This window comes from Eumetopias jubatus, unplaced genomic scaffold (genome assembly GCF_037043125.1).
Source record: "Eumetopias jubatus isolate StellerSeaLion01/CBP00866 unplaced genomic scaffold, mEumJub1_p1.0 scaffold_4, whole genome shotgun sequence".
NCBI classification, from domain to species: domain Eukaryota; kingdom Metazoa; phylum Chordata; class Mammalia; order Carnivora; family Otariidae; genus Eumetopias; species Eumetopias jubatus.
This window is the reverse complement of record NW_028274810.1, coordinates 177466771-177479740: the sequence shown is the minus strand read 5'-3', so window position 1 is coordinate 177479740 and position 12970 is coordinate 177466771. Positions and strand designations below refer to the sequence as shown.

General features: G+C 46.0%; 1 long non-coding RNA gene across 9 annotated transcripts in view; it reads left to right on the top strand.

Annotated features, from left to right (window-relative positions):
* LOC114214248 (uncharacterized) overlaps positions 1-11674 on the top strand; it is a 28011-nt gene extending 16337 nt beyond the window's left edge. For 8 of the 9 annotated variants that reach the window (XR_003610384.2, XR_003610381.2, XR_003610378.2 and 5 more), the window contains 2 exons: positions 2537-2633; positions 3674-6674. This is a non-coding gene — a long non-coding RNA (uncharacterized LOC114214248). Of the gene's footprint in view, positions 1-2536; positions 2634-3673; positions 6675-10578 lie in introns of those variants that run through there. The other variant, XR_015768106.1, reaches the window with a different exon arrangement.
* The last annotated feature ends 1296 nt before the right edge of the window (positions 11675-12970 follow it).

Below are 12970 nucleotides of genomic sequence, written 5' to 3'. Positions count from 1 at the left end.
AATAGTACTGCTGGGAAGCCAACCTCCCCACCTCCGGGGTGAATGGGGCTGGCAAGTCCCAGGAGGGTTTATCAGGTTCGAGGTGTAGAAATGAGCCATCAAAGGTCTGGTCCCCAGACATTGCTTCGTCCTTACAACCACTCTGAAGAAACCCCGGGCACCTGCAGTGTGTGAGGGGAGGTTTCTCGTCTCCTGTTTAGAGAGTGGATAGACTGTTCACCAGAACTTCTCAGAAAGAATTCAAGAGGCGGGCCAGGTTGGAGGGAGATATTCCACCCAACCCCTGGTCCTGGGCTCGTTCTCAAAGTCACGATGTGAGGGTGGCTGGCTGGCAGGAAGGGAGAAGCAGCTGAGGGAGAGGATGTGGTTACTTTGCAAAACCCTGTTCTGTTACAGGATCAAAAAAAATTGTTGCAAACACACTCATGTTACAATTTAATAAACTCGTGGCCATTAAAACAGTGTGTGTGTGTGTGTGTGTGTGTGTGTGTGTGTGTGTGTAGGTGTACAGGTGTCCTCCTGGGTATTAGGATATGGAGGGCCTTCCTCAGTGGCCCTTTAGTGTGATCAGTATAGTTTACCAAGAAAGAGAATCGTGTCTCATTGCATTACTTTGTTAGGGCTGCTATAGCGAAGGACCACACAGAATGGGGCTCAGACAGCTGAAATTTACTTGCTCACAGTTCTGGAAGCCAGCATTCTGAGACGCGGGTTCTTTCTGAGACCTTTCTCCTCGGCTTGCCGCAGGTCTTTCCCCTTTTCCCCTTTCCCCCCTAATCCCCTCTTCTTATGAAGATACCAGTCATATTAGCTCCCCACCTAATGGCCTCATTGTAACTTAATTACCTCTTTAAAAAACCCTGCCTCAAAGACAGTCACTTTCTGGGTACAGGGAGTTAAATCTTCAGCATATGAATTTGGTGGGGGGCACGATTCAGCCAGAACATTCACCAAAGAGTCATTGTAGCTTACAACAGGGTTTTGGAGTTTAAAAATTATAAGGGTTTAACTCTGAAAAAAAAAAATCACATGAATTAATGAGATTTTTTTTTTTTTTGGTCTGAAAAAACCAGCTGAAACATATGTGTGCCTTTCAGAACCAGTTATGCTGCAAGATTTAAAACACTGAAATATCAAACCAAGCCGCTTACGTTAGGATAGTGGGATCGGAGATGATTAGATTTGTTTCCATTTCATGAATTTTATTGCTGTTGTATTGCCTTTATCATTAAAAATTATAAATGCAAGATGAATAGAGACATTGTGCATATATTGCCCTCAGAAGCAGCCTATTCCAGTATCTTCACGTGGGAGAAAGGGGACTGAGACATGGAAGATGGAGCGAGGCCCCCCCCCCCGGTCTGCCCCCTGGCCCCCCAGGCCCCCCAGTGCCCCACTGGGCAGAGAAAGCTTTGACTGCACGGAGGTAGTTGTGTTGGTTCGTAGATTTACACAGGCTGACGGAAATAGACTGGAGGTATTAACTCAATCATCCTCTGATCCTGAGTTGGGACTTTTGCTACCTTTTCAGAGAATACTTTCCTTTGTTTGTTTTTCTGATAAATCTTGAAACCAGTGCAGACTCTTCCGCAGCCCCCACGATACACAGATGAGACATGCACGGCTTCATCTCCCTTCTCATCTCCACCCACAACACCCACACAAACAAGAGTGGAGAAGGGTTGAGTACTCGAATCCTTTCTGATTCTTCTGAACAGAGTACTTTATTCCTTTCTCTGTAAAAACAATATGAAAGCATCCTATGGGGTGCTGCTTATTTCAGCACGAGGCAGGGGCGGCGGCTCCCAGTAAGGCTGTGAGCTGGTGCCTCAGCCTCACGGCAGGGGACAGAGCTCCCTGGAGCCACATGGGAAGCCCTTCCCGAAAGGCAGGAACCGCACGTCAGCACACATTTATCACTAGCAGCAAAACACTCTATCATCCAGATATTCGGCACCTGATGTGAGCAAACATTTGGGATACTTGAGTGTCTCCTGAAGGCCAAGGAGTGACTTCCTAAGTCACTCGTTTCCCCATTGCCATGAAAACTAGGAAGCAAAGATGTTTGGAGGTTTATTTACAGGTGTGAGGAAGGATACGGTATTGTTTGATATGTGAAGGGGCTAGTGTGTTTTGTTTTTCAAGGAATTCCCCAGAGTCCTGAGATAGATGGGTTATTTCTCAATGACATGGAATCCCTCGGCCCGTTCCTTGCTGTCATGACCAAGCCTGCCATCTGCTCTGAGATACTCTGGGTCTGTGCCCAGGATTGTCTCGCAGAACTCACATCCGCTGCCTTTCCCATCTTTCCTCTTCCCAGAACCCACAAGTCCTCCCTCTCACACCCTCACCTGGTCCTGCACGACGTACTCTGGGAACACGATTCCTCACCTCCATCCCAACGTGGGTCTCCAAAGGTGTCCTGTTCTTGATTTGGGGTAGCATGATTAATTAGTCCCAGATATTTTCTTAGGTGATTTAAAAATTGTGGTAAAGTATACAGGACATAAAACTTGCCATTTTAACCATTTTAAAGGGTACCGTTCAGGGGCATTAAACGCAACCATCATCGCCACCATCCATCTCCAGAATTTTTCCATCATCCCAAACGGAAGTTCTGTCCCTGTTAAACGGTAAGTTCCCATTCTCTCCTCCCTCCAGCCCCTGGTAATCTCTATTCTACTTTCTGTATTTATGAATTTGACTACTCTAGGTACCTCCTGAAGGTAGAATCCTCTAGTATTTATCCTTTTGTTGCTGGCTTATTTCATTTAGCATTATGTCTTCAAGATCCGTCTTGTAGCATAGATCAGTATCTCATTCCTTTTTAAGGAGGAATGATATTCTGTTTTATGTACATACCACATTTTGTTTATCCATTCCTCTGTTGATGGATGTTTGATTTGTTTCCGTCTTTTTGGCTGTTGTGAATGACGCTGATATGAACATCGGTGTACAAACGTTTGTTCGAGTTCCTGCTTTCAGTTCTTTGTGGGTATATCCTTGGGGTGGAATTGCTGGATCATATGGTCATTCTATGTTTAACTTTTTGAGGAACCACTAGCCCCAGATCACTTTTGAACATGACATCATAGAGCATGCTCCCCGAGTGCCACTGTGTACTTATTTGTGAAAGCAGAACCATTGCATCTTAGGGACCAGACTTCAGAGGCCAACTGGTCCACCCACTTCCTTTGATAGATGGGACAGAATTGCACAGGGGGAAGTGCCTCTTGGAGCCAGCCAGGCAGAGGTACATTCCAGTTCTGATAGTTGCTAGATCTGTAATCTTGGGTGAATAAGTTAAACCCTCTAAGCAATAGTTTCTAATGGGGACAATATCTACTTTTGGGGCTGTTGTGAGAAATAAATAAGACAATGTGGTAGAATGCTTGGCCCAGATCCAATTACAGGCAGGTCCTTAAAAAGCGGTGGCCACTGTTGTTACTGTGACCATATTTACAAAACTCTGAAGCCCAGAGAAGATAACCATAGTCTGGTAGCTTCTTCCCATAGCTGGTCCTAAATTTCTCTGTACGTGGCTCTCTTTATATGTCCATATATTATGATATAGTTCAAGTTAAAATCCTCCTGTGAGCCTTGTTCATCTCCTCTGGAATGTTGTTCATGGGTATAGTTGGTTGATGATTCTGATCCTGCCAAACTATTTCAGGAAGCAGTGAGACTTTGAGTCATCCCACTCTGCTACCTACTAACCACGTGGCCTCGAGCAAGTCACTGAATCTGGCGAATCCTCGTATTCTGCCATAGTATGGTATGGCGCATCACACCAAATGTACAGGGCTGTGGTTAGACTTGTGGAAAACACTTAAAGTCCCAGCACTGAGGCACTCCTCAAAAGACAATCTCCATACTTCATCAAAACAAAAAGACTGACTGTCAGGCAGTTTAACCATTACACAAAACAACAGTGCCATCGACTGTAAAATGCATCCCCATTTCCCAGAAGTTCACATGTGAGGAAAGTGTGCATCCTAGAAAGGATGGAATACAGTAACTGCCTTTTGGTGAGTTCCTAAGTAAAAGGTAATAAGAGAGAAACGGAAGCTCGGAAAAGCCTCATCTTTTTGGAAAAGGAAGGAAGGAAGCAGAGTAGTTCTCTTTCTCCTACGGTTCAGTCGGGACCCACACCTGGGGAATCTCTCTTACCAACTCACGTTCACTGAATTCAAGGACAGAAAAAGTTTTTGGAAATGTAAGCTCAACTTTGGCACACAGAATGGAAGAAATGCTTTGGAGAAAAAAAAAAAAGCTCTTTTTCACTTATCACGTGAAATGGAACAGTACCTTTGACTCATGCATGGCGTTGGGCTGGTGGCTAGTGGTTTGAGTGGGGAAAAGAGGCACCTTAGGTCTGCCCAGGCTAACCGAGTCCAGCTACCTCTACCCTTCTGGGCGTCTTACACAACGGACCCATTTGAAGCTTCCAACTGTAGGCGAGTGACTCACTTCTGAACCTTTGAAACACCAACTTGTTAGGTCTTGATGGAGCTTCAGAGGTGACCCTAATAGTGGCCTTGCCTCGAGATGCTCGTGTTCCCACAGCTGGTAGAGGAACCTAAGACTTCTGAATCCCTCTCCAGTGGGCACTCGGGCTCCCAGAGTTTTACAAACATGGAGGCTCTTATTTAGAGGTCAAAGAGGATCTCTGACAGTACAGATTTCTTGGACCCGGGGCCGGCTGGATTGACGGTGCTACTTCTTTTGGACTTAAACGTTAACAGCTGTGACCTCCTAGCAGTCTTATGGTTAATGGTGTCTCCTTCCGATACTCTCTTCACTCCTCAAACTGGTCACTCGCCGCAAGCAAACACTGAGCATTCGCTATGTCCCAGGCACAATTCTCATCACTTTCACAGTGAGAAAGGTCCTGTTACCGTTCTTATTTTATAGACGTTGGTTAAGCATGTAATTCATCCAATGTTACATGGCAAGTTTGAACTCTGACTTTGGACTGAGCTCTCAACCCAATGGATTAGGGTATCCCTTGATTAACTCATTATCTCCTCAGAGCAAATGGAAGCCTTGATCAGATGGGAACACACTCAGTCTCCCTCCACTAAACTTACACCCCCCGACATGTGCACCCTATCTTCCTTCCTTGTGCCTATTTGCCTTGTGCTTCTCTTCAGCTTCTTGCTCCCTCTGTGCTTAGGGTCCCACGCTTACCTGCCTCCTTAAGGACTGTCCTTGGTGACCCCATTCTTTCTCCTATATTTTCAACCTCTTGTCACTTACTGATTCCTTCCCTCCCTGAAGTATCTCCCACGTTGACAAAGAAATGGGATGCCGTCCATCACAGCTCGTCACATACATACATATGTGTTCCATGCTTACTGATTGGGTGATGGCAACCCCTACATTTATTGTCCCCCTTGCCTCATTTCTCATCTGCAATTCAGCAGCCACTTGAATGTGGTCTTTCCGACGTCATGGTGGCCTCCGTGCTGCTCAGTCCAGCGAACACACCTTAGTCCGTATCTTTTTGAGCTCTGTCATGGTGCTCCCCACTCCTTCCTTACAGACGTACTTCTTCTGGTTGCTCTGATGCACCTCCACAGGAGGTGTCTGGGGATACTGACTTTCTGTTCCTCCTCCTTTGGAAAAAGAACACCTCGTGTCCTTTTGGAAACCCCCCTACCCTGCTTGTGGGGCTGTCCATGGCAAAGCTAGTTTCCCTCAGCCATCTACCGGTTGCTCCGGGTTGGCTTAAATACCCAGCTGGGCAGGAATGCCAGTGTCCTGCCCCTCCTGTGCACATGGAGGGATTTTCACGAGAGCAGCCGTTCCTAATGTGCGCTCTCTGGACCCCAGGGCATCAGCATCTCTTGCAAACATGTTAGGAATGCAGGTTCTCAGGGGCGCCTGGGTGGCTCAGTGGGTTAAGCGTCTGCCTTCGGCTTAGGTCATGATCTCAGGGTCCTGGGATCGAGTCCTGCATTGGGCTCCCTGCTCAGCTGGGGGTCTGCTTCTTCCTCTGCCCCTCTCCCCTACTCGTGCTCTTATGCTTGCGTGCTCTCTCTCTCTCTCTCAAATAAATAAATAAAATCCTAAAAATAAAAAAAAGAAATCCCTCAGCCTCCCCCACCAATCTGTGTTTGATCAGTTCCCCAGGGGATTCTGACACACGTTGAAGTTTGAGGATGAGCGTAACACCCCTGGTTTTGTCGTTTCTTTTGCTTAAAGTTTACGGGAGTTTAATTTACAAACAGCAATGTTCACTCTTTTTATGTGCACAGTTCTAGGAATTTTAACAAATGTATACAGTTGGGTAATCACTATCAGTGAGATGATATTAAATACTTCTATCACCCCAAAATGTTCCCTTATCCCCCTTGGTATTTAATCCCTCCCTTCACCCCAACACCTGGCAACTACTGATCTTGTTTTTGTTTCTGTAGTTTGGCCACTTCCAGAATATTGTATAAATGGAATCATATAGTATGTAGCCCTTTGAGATAGCTTCTTTCACATAACACAGTGCTTTTGAGCTTCATCCACATTGTTGTATGAGTGCTGTGTTCTTTTTTATTGCTGAGTAGTATCTTTTGTGTGGATACTAGAGTTTGTTCAATCGTTTACTAGTTGATGGGACATTTGGATGGTTTCCAGTTTGGGGCAACTATGAATAAAACTATAAACATTCATGTACAGACCTTTGTGTGGGCATGTGTTTTCATTTTTCCTGGATCCATACTTAGGGGTGGGTTCTAGGCCATATGGTAGAAGTACATTTAACTTCATAAGAAACTGTTTTCTAATGTGGCTGTATTATTTTGCATTCCCGTTGGCCATGGATGAAACTTCCAAGTGGTCCCATGTCCTCATCTGCACTTGGTCTTGTCAGGTTTTAAAATTTTAGCCATTCTAAGAGGTGTGTGCCTGGGATTTTTTTTTTTCTTTCTTTTTCATTATTCTGTAGGGGATGGTGGAAGAGGGGAAGGTGGGTAGAGAGGTGACTCATCTGATAGGTGAGTTTGGGAGAAAGCCTATATGACTCAGCAGGCTTTTCTCCTTCTGCCTGCAGAGAAAGTGCATTATGCTGCCACATGGCAAGCTTAGCTGGGCAGGCTGTGTGTGTCCCAAACTGTGCTCTGCTGGGTAGCTGCCAGTTGTCCAGGGTTGGGTGTGACTGGGGGTAACTTTCATTCTTAGGTGCAATACGAGATAGTCAAACACATAAACCATGTCTTCCCTCTGGCACCCTCTTCCCGCCCCCCCACCATCTTAAATCTGATATGTGAGCCCTATTTGTCTGGCTCTTGCCCCCATCTCTCAATTGCTTCTATATTTGGGGTAAAAAAGGGGAAACCCATCCACCTGTGTCCTATAATTGGTTTGGTTTGGCAAGTGATGGAAGAGGAACTCTCCTATGGAGATAATGTCAGGATGGAGCTGTTGGCAGCTCTTTGCCATCATGTCAACAGAGTGTGTGTGACAATAAAGCCAACATAAGGGAAGCTGAGTGGGGGGGGGAGAGGAGAGAGAGATTGATGGCATTGCTTCAGTCTCCCCAAGTGTGCCTAAAATATGTCCTGTGTTCTACCCCTCATAGTTTTGGTTATGGTGAACTAATAAATCTGCACTTATGGTTATGTTGGTTTGCACTGGGTTTTTGTTCCTCAGAACAGAGTCAATTTAGCATAAATGGGTGAGAACCCGGACTCTGGAGGCAGGCGCTGAGTTAGAATCCTTGCTCTTCCATTTACTAGATGTGTGACTGTGTGACCTTGGGCAAGCTACTCATTTTCTCTGTGCCTCAGCTGCCTCATTTGTAATATAAGAATACTACCATGATAATACCTCATAGAGGGGCTTATACTTGTCATCCACTTAAAATAGTACCTGGTGCACGGAAAGTTCTTACTAAATGTTGGCTCTTATTAATACAACCATATTCTTAGTTTTCCTCCTGCCTCGCGGGGCACTCTTTTTCCGAATCCCCTGAGACTCTTTCTTATCTACTTTCCAACTAAATGTTGGTGGATCCTCAGGTTTCTGTCCTTGGCTGTCTCCTTGTCACGCACATCCCCTCCTGACCACCCTGCTCTTCTTCCATCTTTGCTACAGTAGGAGATGCACCACCCCCAAACCAAAGGCCAACAAATCATCCTTGACTGCTCCTCTTAACCACACCCTCAAACAACCAGTCATCAAGCCCTGTGGATTTGCCTCCTAAACCCCACTTGATTCCTTCATTCCCTCTACCATGTTTACTACAACAGCCTCCTGCTCGCTACCATTCTTTTCTTTCCACAGCAGCCAGTGATGTTTCTAAAGTGCAATTCTGGTTACATTGTACCCTACTTAAAACCCCCAATAACTTTCCATTGACCTCAGGTGAGGCCCCGATTCCTTAGTGGGGCCCATCAGACCCTTTGCCATCCAACTTCTCTCACGTCTCCAACTTCTCCCCTTTCTGGCCTGGGCACGCTCTGTACCCCCCCTTTTTTTTTTAATTTTATTTATTTATTTGACAGAGACACAGCGAGAGAAGGAACACAAGCAGTGGGAGTGGGAGAGGGAGGGGGAGAAGCAGGCTTCCCACAGAGCAAGGAGCCCGATGTGGGGCTCGATCCCAGGACCCTGGGATCATGACCTGAGCCAAAAAGGCAGACACTTAACCGACTGAGCCACCCAGGCGCCCCTCTGTCCTTTCGTCTGGAACACTCAATCCTTGCTAGTCCTACGCATCAGTCAATAGCTTCCCTGTCGTTTCCTTTGGGAAGCCTTTCCTGACTGCTTGTCTCCTTAGTGTGCCCCATCCCCTCACTTTCCATGCGCAGCCCCTCACTTTCCATGCTTAGCACCCTGGGCTTCCATGTTCCCAACGCTTAGCACACAGAATAGAGTATGTCCTCGTTTTCCACTAAACTGTAAGCTCTGTGTGGCTGGGGACGTCCTCTGTGGCTAGCACCATGCTTTCCATCCTGGAAGCCCTTAAATAATTGTCAAGTGAGTAACATGATAGATGGAGACTTGGATGGCAGCCTACCCTTAAAAATATTCCCACCCTTCCCTCACAGCAACATCTAGCTTTCACTCTTGATGGGCTCTGTTCCAGTTGGCAGACCATTTTAAATCGAAAGTAATATATTAATAGAGGCACCTTTGTTTTGGGTAATATTTCTTTCCTCTTATGGCTGGTCTGCTCTCAAGACATTTCCTTGCTACTGATGTACTCCAGTGACATGAGTGCTAGGAGATCACCTATTTCCTTTTTATGTGATGTTTGTCCTTTTGCTGTGTAATTGGAATTTTGTAAAAATAGCTGACCAACTGCAGTACGTATAGTTCCATAAACCCGCTGGGAACGGGCCCCCTCCGTCCACCCTATGGAGGGGCCCACACCTGCTCCCGGGACATTCCAGGAGACGCCCTCGTCCACTGAGAACAGAAGGAGCATTTGCTCCCGGAGCCCACTTTGGAGGACAGCTGAGGCAGGACCCAATCCAGCCAGGTCGGCCTGTTCCTGGGCGCCGGCTCTGTTTTCACACAACAAGTGACTGAGCTTAACTGACAGGTGTGAAGCCCATCTCCGTTCACTCCTGCCTTGTAGGGATGAGGCAAACTCACTTGGGAGCCCAATTAGTTTGTCATGTTGGATGGTTGGGGGGTGGAGAGAGAGAGAGAGAGAGAGAATGTGTGTGTGTATGAGAGAGTGAGAGTGAGAGAGAGGGGCAGAAAAAAAGAGAGAAAAAGAGAAAGAAAAAAATACTCAGGGAAAGTGAGAAAGTGAGACAGAGAAATAGAAGGAGACAGAGAAGCAGAGAGCTGGGAGTCGAGAGATGGACAGATAAGAAGGCTTGGGAGTCTGCAGCCGGACACCATTGGTGGCCTTTTAGTTGGGTTAAGTGCACACAAATGGAAAACGGGGTAGTGTAGAATGTCAGTCCCATCTGGAGGACCATGTGTGAAAGAAGGGCAAAATGAGCATCTGTAGGGTCGTTAGGATCTTGCTAATGGGCCGGGAGTGAATCTAGGAGGGGGGGCCGGGCAGATTAGAGTGGGATCAGATTAGAGCTGGGTTTCCACAGCAGGATGCTGTACCCGTGGCCCTGGTTGGCTCTTCTGTCCAGGAGCCTGGGCAGATGGGAGGGCCCACCAAGTCCTGATACCGCTGCTAAGATGGCAGGACCTCTTTTGCCTGGCGCCAAATCATTCTCTTGAATTTTTAGGGGTGGCCCTAACACCCAGAGATGCTGGAAGCCCAAGTGAAGCCTTTCTGGCCCACCCATTGGCCTGTGAACCCCACGGAACGGGCAGGATGCCAAGCGTGCATAAAGCAAGCGCCTTTCCTCACACTCTTTGTATGTTGATGTGTATTATCATTTTGTCTTCACAACACCCTCCCGGGGTGGATACTCTTGCTGCCCCCATTGCACAGATGGGGACAGGAGGTGCAGAGAAGTCAGCTGGTGGGCTCAGCACCCTGCCGCTGGTAGGGGGTGGGGCTGGCCTCCGCCCCCAGGGAGTCAGGTGCAGAATCAGTGCTCTTCGCTGCTGTCTGACCCATCGAGACTCAGCTTGCAAACTGAATTCAGTTATTTTTTTCAGAGGCCTTTCCAGAGAAGACAGAAGAGGCAGTATCATGGAAAGAACAGACTTCCGGCCCTGGCTGTGCCTTCTCTAAGCTCTGCGATTTCCAGACAGCCTCACTAAGCTTTGGCTGGGGCAGTGACTGAAGGCAAGGAGGCTGGAGCCAGACCATGCTGGGCTCCCACACCCGGCTCGGCCGCTTCCCAGCCCGGTGCCTTTGGTTTTTCACGTTGCCCATCTAGGGCTCCAGGTTTTTCCTCTGGAAATGAGCACAAAACCAGGGCTGTCCTCCAGGGGTGGTGAGCGTTAAACAAGCTCATGTATTTAACGGGCTTGGTCTGAAGGAAGCCCTCAATAAATGTTACCTGTTATTATCTATCAAATGGTGGATAGATTTAGATTTCTGTTTTATATGCTTATTGTGGGGACAAGGAGCTAATGAATGTGAAAGTGCTTTGTAGAATTTTCTGCGCTGTGCGAATGTTCGATAATGTCGTTATTAAACACCGAGTGTAGGGTACATGGAAGGGATGTGAATTAATAGCTTTAGCACATAGTCGGCAAGACAAGGAGACTATCGTGGCGGGGCGGGGCTGGGGGGGGGGAGGTTGGCGCTAGAAAGAGGGGCCAGGGAAAGGAGGAGTAGATAAGTACAGGCATACCTCGAAGGTATGTGGGCTGGTTCCAGACTACTGCAATAAAGCGAATGTGGCAATGAAGTGAATATCACAACAAAGTAAGTTAAATAAATTTTTTGGTTTCCCAGTGCATATAAAAGTTATGTTTATACTATCCTGCAGTCTATTAGGTTTGCAAGAACATTATGTCTAGAAAAAAAAGTGTACATAATTTTAAAATATTGCTAAAAATGCTAACCATCATTTGAACTTTCAGTGAGTTGCAATCACTGATCACAGATCGGCATCATATAATAATAATGGAAAAGTTTGAAATATCGTAAGAATTAACAAAACAGGACACAGAGACAGGAAGTGAACAAATGCTGTTGGAAAGATGATGCTGGTAGACATGCTCGACCCAGGGTTGCCACAAACCTTCAGTGTGTGAAAAAATGCAATATTTATGAAGCACAATAAAGCGAAATGTAATAAAATGAAGTATGCCTGGTAACCGTGATACAGATAGAATAAAGGCAGTCGCACAAAAGAATTCCAACACCGCATTCTGGGGTCCATCAGGAAAAGGGATTGGAAAAGGCTTAATTAAAAGACTAAGTTTTGAGGGATGCCTGGGTGGCTCAGTTGGTTAAGCAACTGCCTTCCGCTCAGGTCATGATCCTGGAGTCCCGGATCGAGTCCCGCATCGGGGTCCCTGCTGAGCAGGGAATCTGCTTCTCCCTCTGACCCTCCCCCCTCTCATGCTCTCTCTCTCTCTGGTTCTCTCTCTCAAAGAAATAAATAAAATCTTTGCAAAAATAAATAAATAAATAAAAGACTAAGTATTGAAAAGGATGTGAAAATCCATGCATTCAAGGCATGTTGAGTCTCTGTCCTTGCCAGTCATTGTGATGGATGCTGGGGATATGGCGATGATGAAGATATGGCTTCCAGGACATGGTCTTTGGGTTGAGATTTCAACTGGGATCGGTTAGGAAGGGCATTTTAAGAGGAGGAAATAGGGCGAGCAAAGGCATAGAGATAAAACAAAAGATAAGCAGGCTGTGTAGAGCATTCGGGAGTCATCTGTGGCTGGTGTGAAGTTTGTAGAATAATAGAAGATGAGTCCAGAAAAGGAGTTTGGGGCCATGTTCGGGCAGTTTTGAATAATAGTCTGTAATTAATTTGAAAAGCAAAGGGGAGCCATTGAAGGGCAATAATATGATAGCAGCCACATAAAGGCCATTGTCAACTACAAACTCATATTAATTAAACTTATTGTAGCTATTTTAGAGATCATGTCCTAAATATAGATGATAGTGTATCCCAGAAAATACTTAATCAAAACATTTTCAGGGCATGAACATGTATATTCAAAGTGTTGGAGAGTAACATTAAGCCAACTGCAATAAAGCAGTAATACCTTGCACTTTTTACAGATTTAGAGTAGCGTGCGCGCAGACTGTATTTTAAACTAAGTCGATTTTCCATTTCGGGGTATTTACAAGTGTCATTTTCTCTTCCAGCTCCAAAATTTAGTGTGTCAATATATAAAATTCAAGAATAAATGTATATGGCAGGGTAATTGTTCAAGAATTAAAATATATGCCAACAGAACATTGGCAGGCCTTATTTCATGACATTTGGGGCTCCTTTCTTTGCACTGTTTCTTTGCGGTAAGAGAGGTAGATTGAAGATCATTGCAAATCAAAGTGATGCTTTCAACTTTTGAAATGAACGCCAGCTTGTCTTTTTCCACTTTTCGTACATTTGCATAGATCTGTCAACCGAAT